The sequence below is a fragment of the Netta rufina genome, assembly GCF_964035555.1.
Source record: "Netta rufina genome assembly, chromosome: 2".
Taxonomy (NCBI): domain Eukaryota; kingdom Metazoa; phylum Chordata; class Aves; order Anseriformes; family Anatidae; genus Netta; species Netta rufina.
In genome coordinates, this window is record NC_140124.1 from 97,055,964 (window position 1) to 97,070,425 (window position 14,462).

Consider the following 14,462-nt stretch of genomic DNA (forward strand, 5'->3'; position numbering starts at 1 on the left):
GGGACACTAGAAGCACATCTGGCGCTGCCAGGCCTGCCTTACAACCATGAGGACTGGTGAGCCAGCGACTTACACCAATGGCCTCAGACTGACCAGGGGTTACTCACACTTGCTGGCACACGATTTTGGGACTAAAACAGCTGTGTTCTTTTGGGTTTTAGTTTGGGTTTTTGGTGGTGGTGGTGGCTGTTTGTGGCTTTTTGTTTTGTTTTGTTATTTCCACTTTTATTATAACACCGTTAGGCCGCATGTTGCTGGCGAGCTGCTGGCTAGGGTCTGTCAGACCTGAGGGGGCCACCGCCGTTTGCCTCCCTGTCCCCTTCCCCTTCCACCCCCGTGGCGGGCACCCCCTGAAAAACCATCTGATGGCCCGCACCCCCAAATCTCGCCCCCTTCTCCCCGAATTGACCCGGGGACTCCATCCGAGGGGCTCCTTCGCCCCACGGGTGTCGTTGCCCCGGGCGGAGCGGGCAGAGCCTCCCGGCCGGCCCCCCGGGCGGGGTGCGGGCACGGCGCTGCCCCGGCCCGCCGCTTCTTCCTGGTTCGGGGCCGCCGTGCGCGGAGGGTCGGCGGGCGGCCAGCACCTCGGGCACGGGTACCGGGGGCGGTTTTGCGAAGGAGGAACCGAGCCGGCCGCCCGCAGGCGAGACCGGGCGGGACGAGGAGGAAGAGAAGCGGGCGGGAGCCGCACGCCCCCGGGGCGCGGCGCGGCACGGCTCGGGGCTCGGCTCGGCTCGGCTCGGAGGTCGCCCCGCTCGCCCCTGCGGCTGCCCGGGAGCAGGCTGCCTCCCGCACCTCGGTGGATGCTGCACGCAGTCCTCGGAGCACCGGGAGGAGACGCCGGTGCGTTGCCGTTTTACGCTTTTGCTTTTATTTATCTTTTTGTTTTCCTTCCTGGCTGGGAGGGGAGCGGGGAGGGGGGACTCCGCCGCGGTGGTGCTGCGCTGCGGGGAAGGAGGTGGTGGTGGTGGTTCCCCGCGGGGGGAAGGCAGCGTTTGGGCTCGCTCCTCTTCCTCGCTGCCGTGTGCCCCGCGTCCCTCCTCCTCCTCCTTCTCCTCCTCCTGCCCAGCGGGGCTCGGAGGAGGAGCGGGCGGCGCTGCGGGACACCTGGAGTGGAGCACAGGTGGCTCGGCCACAGGCAGGCGGCGGCAGGTGGCCTCCGGGCTCCTTCCTCCACCTCCTCCTCCTCCTCCTCCTCCTCGCCATTCCGCCGGCGGGACAGGTACGCGCGGCCGGGAGCAGCCCGGTAGCGATCGGCGGGGCACGAGCGCCCCGACACCCACTGCACATATACTAATCCTGGCTCGGAGAGCTGGGGGACGGGGCCGGCGGCGGCTGGAGGCCCTCAGGTCGGTACCGTGGGGGGTTCCGCTTTCACATCGTGGCCGCACGCGGAGTTTTTAGAGCAAAACCCGGCGAACTTCTGCTTTTCACGCCAGCCTCGCTGCGCGGCCAGGCGCCCCAGGGCGGCTCAGGAGCGGGGCAGGCGCTGGCCCCGCCGCCGCCCCCAGGGCGGGTCTGGCCCCGGCACCCCCGGTCCCGGCCAGGGCTGCCCGTGGAGTTTGAGGGGACGGGGACCGGGGCCGCTGTGTCTGCACGGTGCCGCTTCCCTCCCGGCTCCTTCCAGCGCCCCCGGGGCTGGGCCTGCGCCCGGCCTCTCCCTCGCCGGCAGATCTCTCGCCCTTCTGCTTTATTTTCATATTTTAATCGCTTATCTTCAGCTGCCGTGCCTTTAGTGCGTGTCTCCGGGTGTGCTCGGGCCGTGCGATCTTTTTTGGTGTGTGTAGATTTTGACAGTGTCTAAAATAACTCTGAGTCTATGGTGTCGCCGAGCTGTGGGGTCAGCAAAGACTGAGGTTTTAGGGTACGTTTTTATTATTGTTTCTATTATTATTTCGTGGGGACTTTTGGAAAATCGCTACACGGTTTATCCTGGAAAGAATGTAACCATGTATCTTTGTGGTTTTAAATAGGTCGCTCACGACAGTGCTTCCTGTGAGCATCAAATTTATCCTTCGGTATATCAGGTGCTACGTTTGGAAAGTGGTTGGTTTTTATAAAAGTACCAGGAAACTGTGAAAGTAAAAAGTATAATAAAATTAGAAGATTTGAAAATGCAAGAGACTATTGCCAAGGAACCAAAGCTTTCCCTCTTTCCAGTAGGACCACAACAAAATCTCAGGTGATTAGGGCTGACACCATGTATGTTGCACTTTGTAATTTTTATTGTATCCAGTGCTTATTTCTAAAATGCTGAATTTCTACGTATAATTCGTGTCTATAGAGCATTACTAGTTCACAGATACGTAGAAGTTAAGCAGTGACTTGTGAGTGATTGTGTATGAAGGCTTGAAATCCCTGGCTGGAAGGATGACGAAGTGCTCCCTGTCATTTGAGGTAAATAATAACAGAGCAGGAGAACGGTCTTGTTTTACCTTAATGATTTGTTGATTACTGTTGGCAGCTGAGCAGGAAACAGACTTGGATGGTCTTAGAGCAGTTAATGACGACTGCTATGAGCCTGTCAAAGCTCTCAAGCATCATGGATTATATATAATTTTCCTATTCTACATCGGCTCTGCCTGTATGCGTTTAAAATTGTTCTGAAGAGCACCCATGAGAACATTAAAAATACCATGCCAGGGTGTAGCAGAGCTGCTGTAGGCAGGTGCCTACAACAAGAAGGCTGCGCTTGGTTGGGCTTTGCCATGATGCTCCCTTTCAGGGCCCTGACCGGGCACCTGTGGATGAAGGATTCCCTCATGTTGAAGTCTTGCTTTTGTGTTTGACTGACAGGGTGTTTTTTCTTTGATTTTCTACAGTAGCTTTTGAACTCATGTAAGATTCCAGTAAGAGAGTAGAAAGGTACCTGAGGAAGTAGGTAACCAGATGGACACCTTTATAGATGTTATCAATTGCTAATGAGACAGATTAAAGTCAATTTCTAGCTTTTAAAAGCCAGTGCATAGAATAGAAGTTGCATTAATGAATATTAACATACCAAGTAAGGTTTGTGCATTAGGCTCTGAAGTAATCCATCTTAGATAAAGCTTGGTATTTATAACACACACACACACACACACACACACCAAAAAAAAAAAAAAAAAAAAAAAAAAAAGTTATGCTCTTCTAATGCTTCCTAATGAAATGGATTCAAATTCATTTTCACCGAGCTGGGAGAAAGCAGTGAATAAAATGTAAAGTTTCATTCTCTTCACTGGATTTATGTTAACTAGACAATTAATAACAGAAATTGGGTATTCATGCCATATTTACACCATGCTGTACAATTAAAAATAAAAAAGTATACAACCTCTCAAAACCCCAGATCTGCAATGATAAGTGGGAATAGAGTAGTGAATGTTAATAACGTGACTGATCATTGTCACAGTGATAAGGTCTGGCCCACCGCAGTCCATTTGCTTGATGATAGAGATTTCAGTATGTTCCTTTAAAATTTTCACAAACACACAACATTAAACAGCTAAAAATATGAAACAGTTTTCAAGACAAAATTGTTTTTGCATTGGGCTTTATTTCTCATAAACTCAATTCCCATGCAATGCTTGTATTTCTAATCACTTGAGGCCTTGCATCCTCTTTAAAGACAAGATATCCTGCATGTGCTGAGAAGCACTATGTCTGCTTTCAAGGCATGGTACCAACCAAGGCTTGATGCTGGGCACTTCATGAATCAGTAGTAGAAGTGGGACAGGCTTCCAGTTCTATCCAGCTCGTAGAGTTTGAGAAGATGCCTGTTTGTGATATGTTGGATTAAAAGTGAATGCATGTGGAATGGTAATGGTAGGATCAGGCAAGTTGTCCCAGGGGAATGCCAATGATCTCTTTCAGTGTTGCTGGGAGAAACACAGAATTTGGAAAATTGGTGCTTGAGTCTCAGTATTGCTGCATGTGCACAAATTTCCTGTTTGTTCTTTTTGTGATGTTTTTATTCAGTACTCTATATAAATTATTCATACGGCTGAAATAGCCACTTCAGTTATTTATTCCATCAAATAGAACATATCATTATAGTTTAGGCTCTAATTACTCTGCTACATGATTGTTATGACTAACGAAACACTTTCATTATAAACTGTTGAGAGAATACAGATTAAACTGAAACCCACATCTCATACTCGCAGCATAAATAGCAAAAGTTCTAAGTGTTCAAATTATTAGATTTTGGTTGAGGGAGGTGATTCTCTTCCTCCACTCCACTCTCGTGAGACCCTATCTGGAGTACTGTGTTCAGTTCTGGGGTCCTCAGCACAAGAAGGATGTGGAAGTACTAGAACGAGTCCAAAGGAGGGCCTCGAGGGTGATCACGGGGCTGGAGCACCTAACCTACGAAGACAGGCTGGGGGAGTTGGGGTTGTTCAGCCTGGAGAAGAGAAAGCTCCAGGGAGACCTTATAGTGGCCTTCCAGTGCCTAAAGGGAGACTACAGGACAGCTGGGGAGGGACTCTCTGTCAGGGAGTGTAGGGATAGGACAAGGCATAATGGCTTTAAACTTAAAGAGGGTAGGTTTAAGTTAGATTTAAGGAGGAAATTCTTTAGTCTGAGGGCGGTGAAGCACTGGCAAAGGTTGCCCAGAGAAGCTGTGGATGCCCCATCCCTGGAGGTGCTCAAGGCCAGGCTGGATGGGGCTTTGGGCAACCTGGTCTGGTGGGAGGTGTCCCTGCCCATGGCAGAGGGTTGGAACTGGATGGGCTTTAAGGTCCCTTCCAACCCAAACCATTCTGTGATTCTATAATTTCCTATCCATTTTCTGTTAATTTCTTACCTGCCAGAAGGAAGTGATATGGAAATAGATGAGTGCTCATATATAGGAATGTAAGCAATTTGATTCAAATTTTTACTTGCTGGAACTAAATGGGTTTAACCTAGATGAAAACATAATGATTTTTTGACATTCAACAAATTGCAGTGAGGCCCAATGTGGATGAAATCTATTATTCCTTGCCATAAGTGCTGAAAGCCTAGCCAGTGTTTAATGGGGGAGGAGTCTGGAAAGTTTGCAGTCCGATCTTGCATGAGTAGATTAAAGGGTAGCACAGTCTTCTGGATCACTGCTGAGGTGCCCAGTCCTGTGGTGTTTAATTACCTGGGCAATTTTTCTCTCAGGCAAGCTGTCACGTTGGAGCTGTGAAGCATGTTTGTTGTGGTGAGGCTCTCACTTAGTAAAGGACACCAGTGATGAGCAGTGGTAGGTGAGGAATGTTTAGATGCAGCTTTGAGTACAGCCAGTTGATACTGCTCTATAAAACAGGAGCGTGTCTGGTTTCTTTAAAACACTCTGTTCAAGATGGAAAGTGTAAAAGCCACTAGGTATCCAGAACTCTTAGGTGCTTCCAAGAAAAAGAAAAAAAAAAAAAATCAGCAGGACACTGTCATTTCTGAAGAGGCCTAGATTTTTAGGTATAAGATAAAAGTACCAAGCAATGAAAAAAGGATCAGAAAGGGGAAAAGAAAGAAAAAGAGCTTTAGGGCTCCATTGCTCGAATAATTTATACAACTGGAGTTTCAGACAGATAACACTTGAATTCTGTACTTTATTTGCTTATTACTTGCATTAATACCCATTTTCAGGGGCACCCAGCCTTCTGCACAAACTGCTTAATTTGAGCCTAATTAGATAGCGAGTGTAAAATAAACAAGTTAGTCTCTGAGAGAGTGATCCAGTTGCTACTGATGCCAAAGGCAGCAGCTGACTTCAGTGGTGATTACATTCTAACTGTATTCCTCTAGCCTTCAGTCCTAGTTCTGGGTCTGATTGTGCTAATTGCTCTGCAGGAAGATCGCTCCCACCCCGATGAGACATCAAGCGAATGCTGCATTTGAGCTGAAGGAGCCCTGTGTAGTGATCCAGATCAGGTCGTAAATTAAAATGAAAAAATTGAAATCTAGTTCCCTAGGGACTTCACACACCGAAAAATTTAGACAAAATGTTCTTAGTTATGCTAAGCACTGTGAGAATTAGCAGTGGTTGAAGAGAGTTGCATGAAACTATATGGGCAGCTCTTTCCCAATCAGGCAATGACAGTACCTGAGCTTCTGTACTCGGTGACACTAAATAAAGGGTCTGCCACATGCGCTATTTTAGATTTCCTTTACTTAGTTATCTCATTCAAATCAGTAGGGATTTTTCTGTTTGTTTCTCTGGTTATTTTCATGTATTAGTCTCACATAAAGAAGTTGCTCTCTCCTACCATCTAATCACCACTCAAATACCAAACATAATCCGTGTTGAATCCTTGTGTCAGATGGGTTTTTGGATATAGTAGTAAACACTTTTGAGGTCAGTTACACAGCTGATACATAGCAATTGCATTAACTTTTCCAAAGAACAAATTGTACTCATGTTTTCCTGACTTCTTCCAGCTGTTTTTAGTTTGGCTTTTTTTTCTTGATGTCCAGGGGATACCAGTAACCCCCATCTGCATTTGCTACGTCTCATCTTCTTTATTGAGAGGTTTGCAGGGACTGAGCCTTCTGTGAAGGGTTGGTCGTGCTAGGTTTAACTTTTCTGTAGAAATCAATATACAACCTGCAACTGTATTCTCTAAGAGATTCATAATCAATTGAGAACAACTTTTTCTGGCTAAAGAATTTCTGGTACTTAAACAGTTCCCAAGAGTAATATTTGGATTTAAACATTCTGTGTTTCTCTCATTCAGAAGAAAATGGAGGGGGGGGGGGGGGGGGGGAAAGCTTAAAATGGTCATTTTAAAGTACTCAGAGAAGTTCTTGGTTAATATAAAGTGGGATCATTCCTTTGAGTTTCCTGGCAGTTACTGAAATCCCAGCTCTGCTGCTTGGAATAGCTGTAAATCTTGGACATATCCCAGGAAAGCCCACACAAAGGGCAAGTGAGAGAGAGAAAAAAAAAAAAAAAAAAAAAAAAAAAAAAAAAAAAAAAAAAAAAAAAAAAACGAGAAATAACATGGAAATTTCCAGCCAGTTTTTTTTCCTTCATTCTGAAATGATTTTGAAATAAATCAGTAGTGAAGTTAGTTTTCTAAATCTTTACTTCGCCATTGATTTTTTTTTTTTTTTCCTGGAGCTTTAGAGAAATCTTTCAAAGTGGAAAAACAAACAAAGTAATAAATCTGAAATGATTGATCGACTCTACTTCTCCCTCTCCTCTCTGAAACACATGATGACTGAAGTACAAAAATGTCTTTTTCCATTTTATTTCAACCATTTTCGATCATACCAGCTGTACTAGGATTGTTTTGCACATTGGAAAGAAAGTCAGATTTTATTTATTTATTAAATTTTGTTCCAATACACATAACATTTCTCAGTTTATCATTTTAATTCTTAAAAGTGTTTAATTTCTTAAACACTTCTGGAAAGCTTTAACATCTGGGAAATTTTAACTTCAAGCCTTTCCATTACAGATTGGCGAAACTAAGAACTGAGGGAACCTAGCATCTAACTATTATTTTAAAGTGAAAACAAAAGGGAAAACAAAATCAAAGCAAATATGTACCAACAGATATTCCTAAAATTAATTGAGATGTATTATTTTTTATTTTTATTGGTACCTGGTGTATTTGGATTCTGCTTAAGAATTTTGGTTCATGTGAGCTTTGGATTATGTGTGAAAAAGTGTTTGTTCTTAGACTGCTTATTTAGAAATCAAAATTCAGGTGAAACAATGTAGTTGGACGAGTTATAGCCATCTTTGGAATTCAGCAACTTGAAGAAAGAGGCTTGGCAGTGTGAGAGATCATTACTAATAGTCACCCATAAAGCTGTTCTTTTATTTCCTTTTCTGCTTACGCATTGTGTACAACCTTTTTACTCGGTCTTAATGCTTGCTTTTAATCCTTGACTTTCTGAAGGAGAATTTTCAAGAATAAAGGAGGAGCAACATTGCTGTCAAGGACAATAATATGTTCTCAGCACTTGGCTATATTTTTCAGTTGGTTTTCTTGTGAATACTGGCAAGACCAGGAAAAGTAATCGTTATTTGCAATAGAGTATATTTGATTAAGGATTTGTATAATGCAAGATTAGCCTGTCATCTTAACTAGAATATATATGTACTCCAAAGATTCAGAAACCCCCGAGATACACCTATTACATAGCTGTCAGTGCCCTGATGATTTTTTTTTTTCCCAGTTACAAATTGAACCATGAAAGTGTGGCCTTTTCCAGATAGAAAGCATCACTCTGTTTGCATATCCAAAGGTCTTTCAGAGGCCACTGTGTAGCTGCTGCTTCTGTTGGGTCCAGGGATCTGCCATCTTTCTGGGTGTGGAATTGCCAAGGTGTGCTGTGGTGGTAAGAAGCCAGCTCCGAGGTAGGCGTATCTGGGGACATGTGGCTCTTTGCTGTAAAAGTGTCAGAGAAAAATCAGTTTTCTATGTAACGATAACTTCAGAGCCCAAAGGACTGTTGTTCTGTGCCTTCTACTTACTATTTACACACAATGTATTCTCTGCTAGATAAGACTCCACTGAAGTAATATGGAACAGCTTCTCTTCCAAGGATGTTTTAAAGTAAAGTAAGTTGAAAGTGCTATCTCCACAGCTCTTGTGGGAAGGCTGGCATATGTAACAGCAGTTCACTCTTATCTAGCCAGATGCAGATTATTAAATATTATCTTGGCCAACATTAGCATCTGGTATTCCAGACACACCACTGAAGCATAAATTAATGCTGATTGAATATGTTCAGTGGTAGAGGTGATCTTTGATATATCCTCAAGTTTTCTTCCTTGCCAACCCTTCAGTTTGACTCTCGTCTTGTCTGCTACATCTGACCAAATCTCACTCATTCTGCAGTCTGCACACAACCTGGGTTAGCATTATGGTGAAGGCACAGTCTATATATTATTTCTTTTTTTATGCTGCAATTCTGTAAATCCCTGTGACAGCCACTATTGTCCTTAAATCTGTGTGTAAACCTGAGTGTCACAGGCAAGCTTACAGCCAGTTTCTTCTGACTAATATACTCAGAATTTCTGCTGCCTTCCCATGGTACCAACTCCCAGGAAGTGTTCTAGAGTTTGTGACAAATTCTTTGAGTAACCTGGACTCTCAGCTCATCTGAGAAGAGACTCATCAGCTTCTGGGATCAAGGTCCACATCATCTCACAGTTAATAGCAAAACATTGCTTTGTGATGCTGCGTAATGTATTGTAATGCTTTTCACTTATCCTTCTCCATCATTGTTATTTCCCAGATATCAACATCCTTCTTTCCTTAGGAGCTTAAAAAAAAAAAAATCAGTTAGTCCTTAGTTTAACCCTTTTGTCAAATTTTGTTCATTCTCAGGTGGAAAAGTAGTTCTGGAATATCACCTGAAAAGCTAGCATATGCAGAGCTTGCAGTGATTAAAGTGAAATTATATATTTGTCCTTTGAGGTCAATATATAATATTGTCCCCTCTTTGAGGGTCAAATATATAATTATGAAGGTACAGATGGAATTATGGATTTGTGTGCACATGCTGATTTTTGCATGTGAAGGACAGCTTCACAACCCTGTACAGAAAGGAGCAGTTACAGTGAAAGCTACAGCAGCAAAGACTGAAGTCAGAACAAGGAAAACAACCAGATGAGGTTTTTGATAGATCTGTGGTACAGGATAAAATACTAGTGAAATGATACAGAGAAGGAACTTTGGAGACTGACTCGTCCCTCAAAGCTGTGTCCATTAAAAATGATAGCATTATGATCTGAAACTTTCTGACCCTTAGTCATTGTTTTGCATTCATAGTGTTTTGACAGCTCTCACCATTCTAGAGAACTAAAATAGGAGCAGAAAACAGAATCTAAAATACTAAAATCTGCCACCAGGTTATACAGCAGTCCAATTTGAGTTTGGTTCTTTAGTTGAGTGATCACTGGAAAGTGCTGAGCAATTTGATTCCAGGCATTTTCATCTCTAAGTTGCTGAAGTGAAATGGGGTGGGATGTGGAACAGGATGGGACAAAACCCACACAGACAAAGAAAACCTGTGCCTGAAAGGCAGACCAAGAGATGATGATGAACTAAAGTGGAAATAGTCTCTTTATTATTATAGTTGCATAGAGTGCTTCATATATCAGAAAAAAATGGCGATATTGAAGACGTGCAGAGCATCTTCATATTTCCAAAGTCACTCTTAGTGTTAACTGCCCTTTTATTTTTCTAAAAGCAGAAAGAAAACAGAAGTGATGTTTTATTCATGCTTATTTTTTGGCTTAGAATACGTGCTCAAGTAATTGGGACAGACTTGGAGGAAAACACTTATAATTATCATTTACTTTGGCTCTCATTGGGCCTTTTACTCTTGGACCTTTTCCCCAGATGGTGGAAGCTAATTGTGTCAAGGGGTTTCTTGGTAGCCAGAGTGTGTAGTCTGTAAAAATATAAACTCCCTGGCTTGGCTTTTGTAATCTTTTATATGCACTACTACTTTGTCCTGGCTTGTTGCAGAAGCTTATGCTTAGCTCTCTTCCAGCATAGCTTTCATCAGCACAGTCTGAATCAGCACAGTTTGCCTGGAGGGCAAGCAATCATTTGGCTTGGGTTATGTTTTGCAGAAAAACATTCTTGTCCAATGGAAAAGAACCTCTAATGGGGTCACGTGGGAAAGTTGTTGTTGTTAAGGGAATTTTAGGAGGTGCTCTTCGGCTGAACGCAGGATATTGAGAAGTTCATCTTAAATTTTGGCTGACTTGTATAGCGGGTTGCAAAATGTTCTTTTCTCCTCCTGCGGTAAAAAGTGAAAATGCAACGTGAAGAAAATTGGTTCTAAATAAAGGCTGAAACTTGTAGCTACAAGTCATAATTCTGTGCACCCCTGGAAAGCATGCAAAAGGCTGAAGAATACTTTTCATTACTTCTAATTGGCCTCTTATTGTAAACTGTTTATAAACTTCATCCCTTTGTGAGTAATATTTTTCCAACAGCTAAGCTTTAGCGAGAAGACTGAAACATGCCTACCACAAATGGCGTGTAGCAATGACAGCAGTGTGCTCATTCCTTTCTGCAGCTGTCTTGTAACATGCTATCAGCATATTCAGAGTTCTTATGTGCAGTTTACACCCTACCATAAGGAACAGTTGTATCTGCCATGAGGTGTGTATTTTATCTGTAGTATTTTCTTTATAATTATTATTATTATTGTATACGTGTGTGTATATATATATATATATATTATTATTATTATTTTTTCCCTGTAACTGCAGTGCTGCTCAGTGAATTTTGTGCTTATTGTGGCTAAGGTTGTTCAGTTTGCCTGGCTCAGGGACGAACAGGACATGTTCTGATGACTGAAATACATGCTTATGCAGTTTCTGTGATCTGTATAATTGCATAAAACTCGGGACAGTGAAGGATTTCAATTTACTGCTTGCACATAGCTCATTTGTACAGCAAATTCTTGTCATCTTCACTGCATTGTGCCTAAATGTGCATGCTCCGTGTCACATGTTCACAAAAGTCCAGCACAGATTCGTAGGCTTGTTCAGGTTAGAAGAGACCTGAAGAAGTGTTGGACCATCCTCCCATCTGAAGCAGGGTCAGGTAAGGGGTCAGGCCAGGCTCCTTAGGGCTTTGTTGGGCTGGGGCTAGGAAAACTCCGAGAGCACAGAACAACGTGGTTGTCCAGCTGCAGCTGACTGAGTCACGGGATGGGGCACCTGCGTCTTGGGAATGTGATGATGGGTGTACCAGGACTTCATGTGGCCTGGGGAAACGTGCTTGTTGGGAACAGGATGTTGCTGCTACAGTGATTCCTACTCCTCGTGCGTGAGTAATTTGCAAGAAAGGGACGTGGCAGCAGAAGTGACAGTAAGTTTAACTGTTATATTGGTTTGGACTGCTTGCAGTCAGTGGTCTTTGGCTTGGATTCTCTTCTCTGTTGGTTTAGTTCCATAATCTTGCCATTAGGTTGATAATAGGAAGAAATGCATGTATATGTGTCAGGGAGAGGATTTGTGAAAGTCTTTATTTGCATTCTAATAGATGTTTAAAACTTCACCAATCATGTGGTACTTTTTTCTTTTACTCACCATTTGATATTCCCTTATTACTCATAACTTGCCAGGTGATCTTTGGAAAACACCAGCCAACCTCACATGTTGCAAGACCCACAGTAAAACCGAGACTCGCTTGATTCAACTCTAGTAAGAAGCAGACAGTTTTAGCCTGACTGCATGATGCTGAGCACTGAGTTCATGACAGTTTATTGGGGAATTTAGTATTTGGCAGAGCTTCGTGTTGGCACCACATGCCCTTCTGATTCAGACCTTTCAGGCTCAGGCCTTTACCTGTTCTTGGTGAACAGTGATTACTTCGCGTAGTCCATTGTGTACCAAAATGATTTCTTCATATGATGACAGCAGTCCTTAGCTTTATGCTGTATGGGTTTATGTTTCAGATATTAATTTGTAGCCATTGCATTACTATTTAATATCTGAATAACCTCTTGGGGTAAGGTTATAAATATGTTCAAAGAAATTTTTCTTCAGGAGCTCTATCTTGAACTGAATGTAAGAGGAGTTATGTTTTGCAGTTAGAAATGTTCTAGTAACAATCCTGTTGGCAGTGACTTCATAAGAAATACAGCTTTTGTAATATGTTTTGAATGGCATGTGAAATTAGCTCTTTAATCCTTCCAATAGTGCTTAATTTCAGTAAGACTTTAATACTTTAGTAAAAAATCATAGTAGAATGCAAATAATTTTCAGTATTTTAACAGAGGTATATTGCATGTATCCCAAAACCTTAGTGTAATCATTTATTTTATTATATATTGAAGATTTCTAAACTGGAAAATGAATGTAGGGAAAAATCATGCTAAAAAGTGTATAGTACCTCCAGGATACATCTTAGATACGTGAGTTCTTACTTTTAACTCTAATGTCTATCAATGGTTCTTATGTTTTAGGAATCTGTTTTTCAGGCTGTAATTATTTGTGATGTGTAAAATCACATTTTCTTGTCCAGTTCTGTAAATTAACCTCTATGGATAAAAGATTAACATGCTGATAAAGCATTGGTATGATGGTACATCTGAAGACAGCCAGATGATTAAAGGCATTTCACAATTGGCCAATTTTGTACTTTAACCTGAGAGAACTAACCAGAGCTTTGGCAAGAGAGCAATTAAATAATTTCATAATCACCCAGGCATTACAGCAATAACACTGGCACACGTAAGCCTGAAAGCTGGTTTTGCAGTGTGTTCCTGATGTGCAGTAATGCAGTTGCCTTCACTGGGTTTGCTCACAAAAGCGAAGATCACCCAAATGAGTGCAGCCAGATGACTTTATGGCAAGTCTGTCTTCACATCTCTCTGAAAGTACTGTATGTATGCAAGAAGACTTTGAGGCTGTGTTTGTTTTCACGCTCGTTTTAAATAGATAGAAAGCTTATCCTGTAATATGTCTTTCTGTGGTATTGAATCATTTTTTTATTGATTGAGAGAGGCGTTAACTTTGGGCATGTTGACTCAATTCCAGCTTCTAATTGCATTCCCTATGTGCAAAACCTTCTCCTGCAGTGTCAGTTGAATAAGGTGGCTGTCATTTACAGTTCAAGTATTCTCAGTGTTTAAAGGTTGCTGCAATTCTGAAGTGTTTGAAATTATTCTTAGTTTTACGTGGTTGAGAACCCCGTATTTTGAAGTTATTGAAAAGATTTTTATCTTTATGGTAACTGAAATTGCAACACTTAAGAAGCTTACTGTATTTTTACAGTAATAGCTTATGATCTAATGGTCTGACTTTACCCAGAATACCAAATTTTATAGCCTGGTGTCATTTGAGTTCCTGAAAATTAAGCTATCATCAGATAAAACTAAAAAATACATGCACTTACTTCGGCTCATAAAGAAGACCCTTGCAATACCATGCCTATAATATAAGGTTAGATGCAGGTTGGAGAAACTGTCCTGGTGGTGCAAAGTGGTGCCTCCTGGCTTGGCTGTGGGCATGCAAAAGGTAAGCAAAGGAACAAGCAAGCAGCATGGTGGGAGTGCTGTGACTTTAAATGAGCAAAACAGTGATTGAGCAATATTTTTAGGGTCCCTTGTTTCTACCATGTTGGGAGTGTGTGGTACTGATGTTCTACCCACCCTATCCTGCTGATGATTCCCTTATTACCTGCTGTTATTAGCTCTTCCTACATGGTGTTGGAGAGAGCCTGCGTGGTAAAATCTGCAGCCCTCCTCTGTTTCAGCAGACAGCTAATGCATAATGTCATTTAGAGTGCTTCAGGACAGGCAATTCACGTAACACAGCTGACAAAAGTGGGATATATCTGTGCATTATGAACATAGGGGTGAGTTTAAGCGACCTCTGATGTATCCAAACTGACTAAATGTTTGCATGCAGCTTTGTTTAAAAACAAACAAACAAAAATCAGTTCTGGTGCTAATTGCTTTCCACTTTGCTTAACTTTAAAAACAGACAAAGCCTGCTATGCTTTTAGCTTATGTTTTTAAACATCCTTACC

At 42.4% G+C, this 14,462-nt stretch overlaps 1 protein-coding gene across 3 annotated transcripts in view; it reads left to right on the forward strand.

Annotated features, from left to right (window-relative positions):
* Nucleotides 1-593: 593 nt before the first annotated feature.
* MBP (myelin basic protein) overlaps nucleotides 594-14,462 on the forward strand; it is a 114,932-nt gene continuing 101,063 nt past the window's right edge. The window contains exon 1 of one of the 3 annotated variants that reach the window (XM_084282221.1): nucleotides 594-843. The gene's annotated coding sequence lies outside the window, so the exon portion shown is untranslated. The other 2 variants (XM_084282223.1, XM_084282222.1) reach the window with 2 other exon arrangements.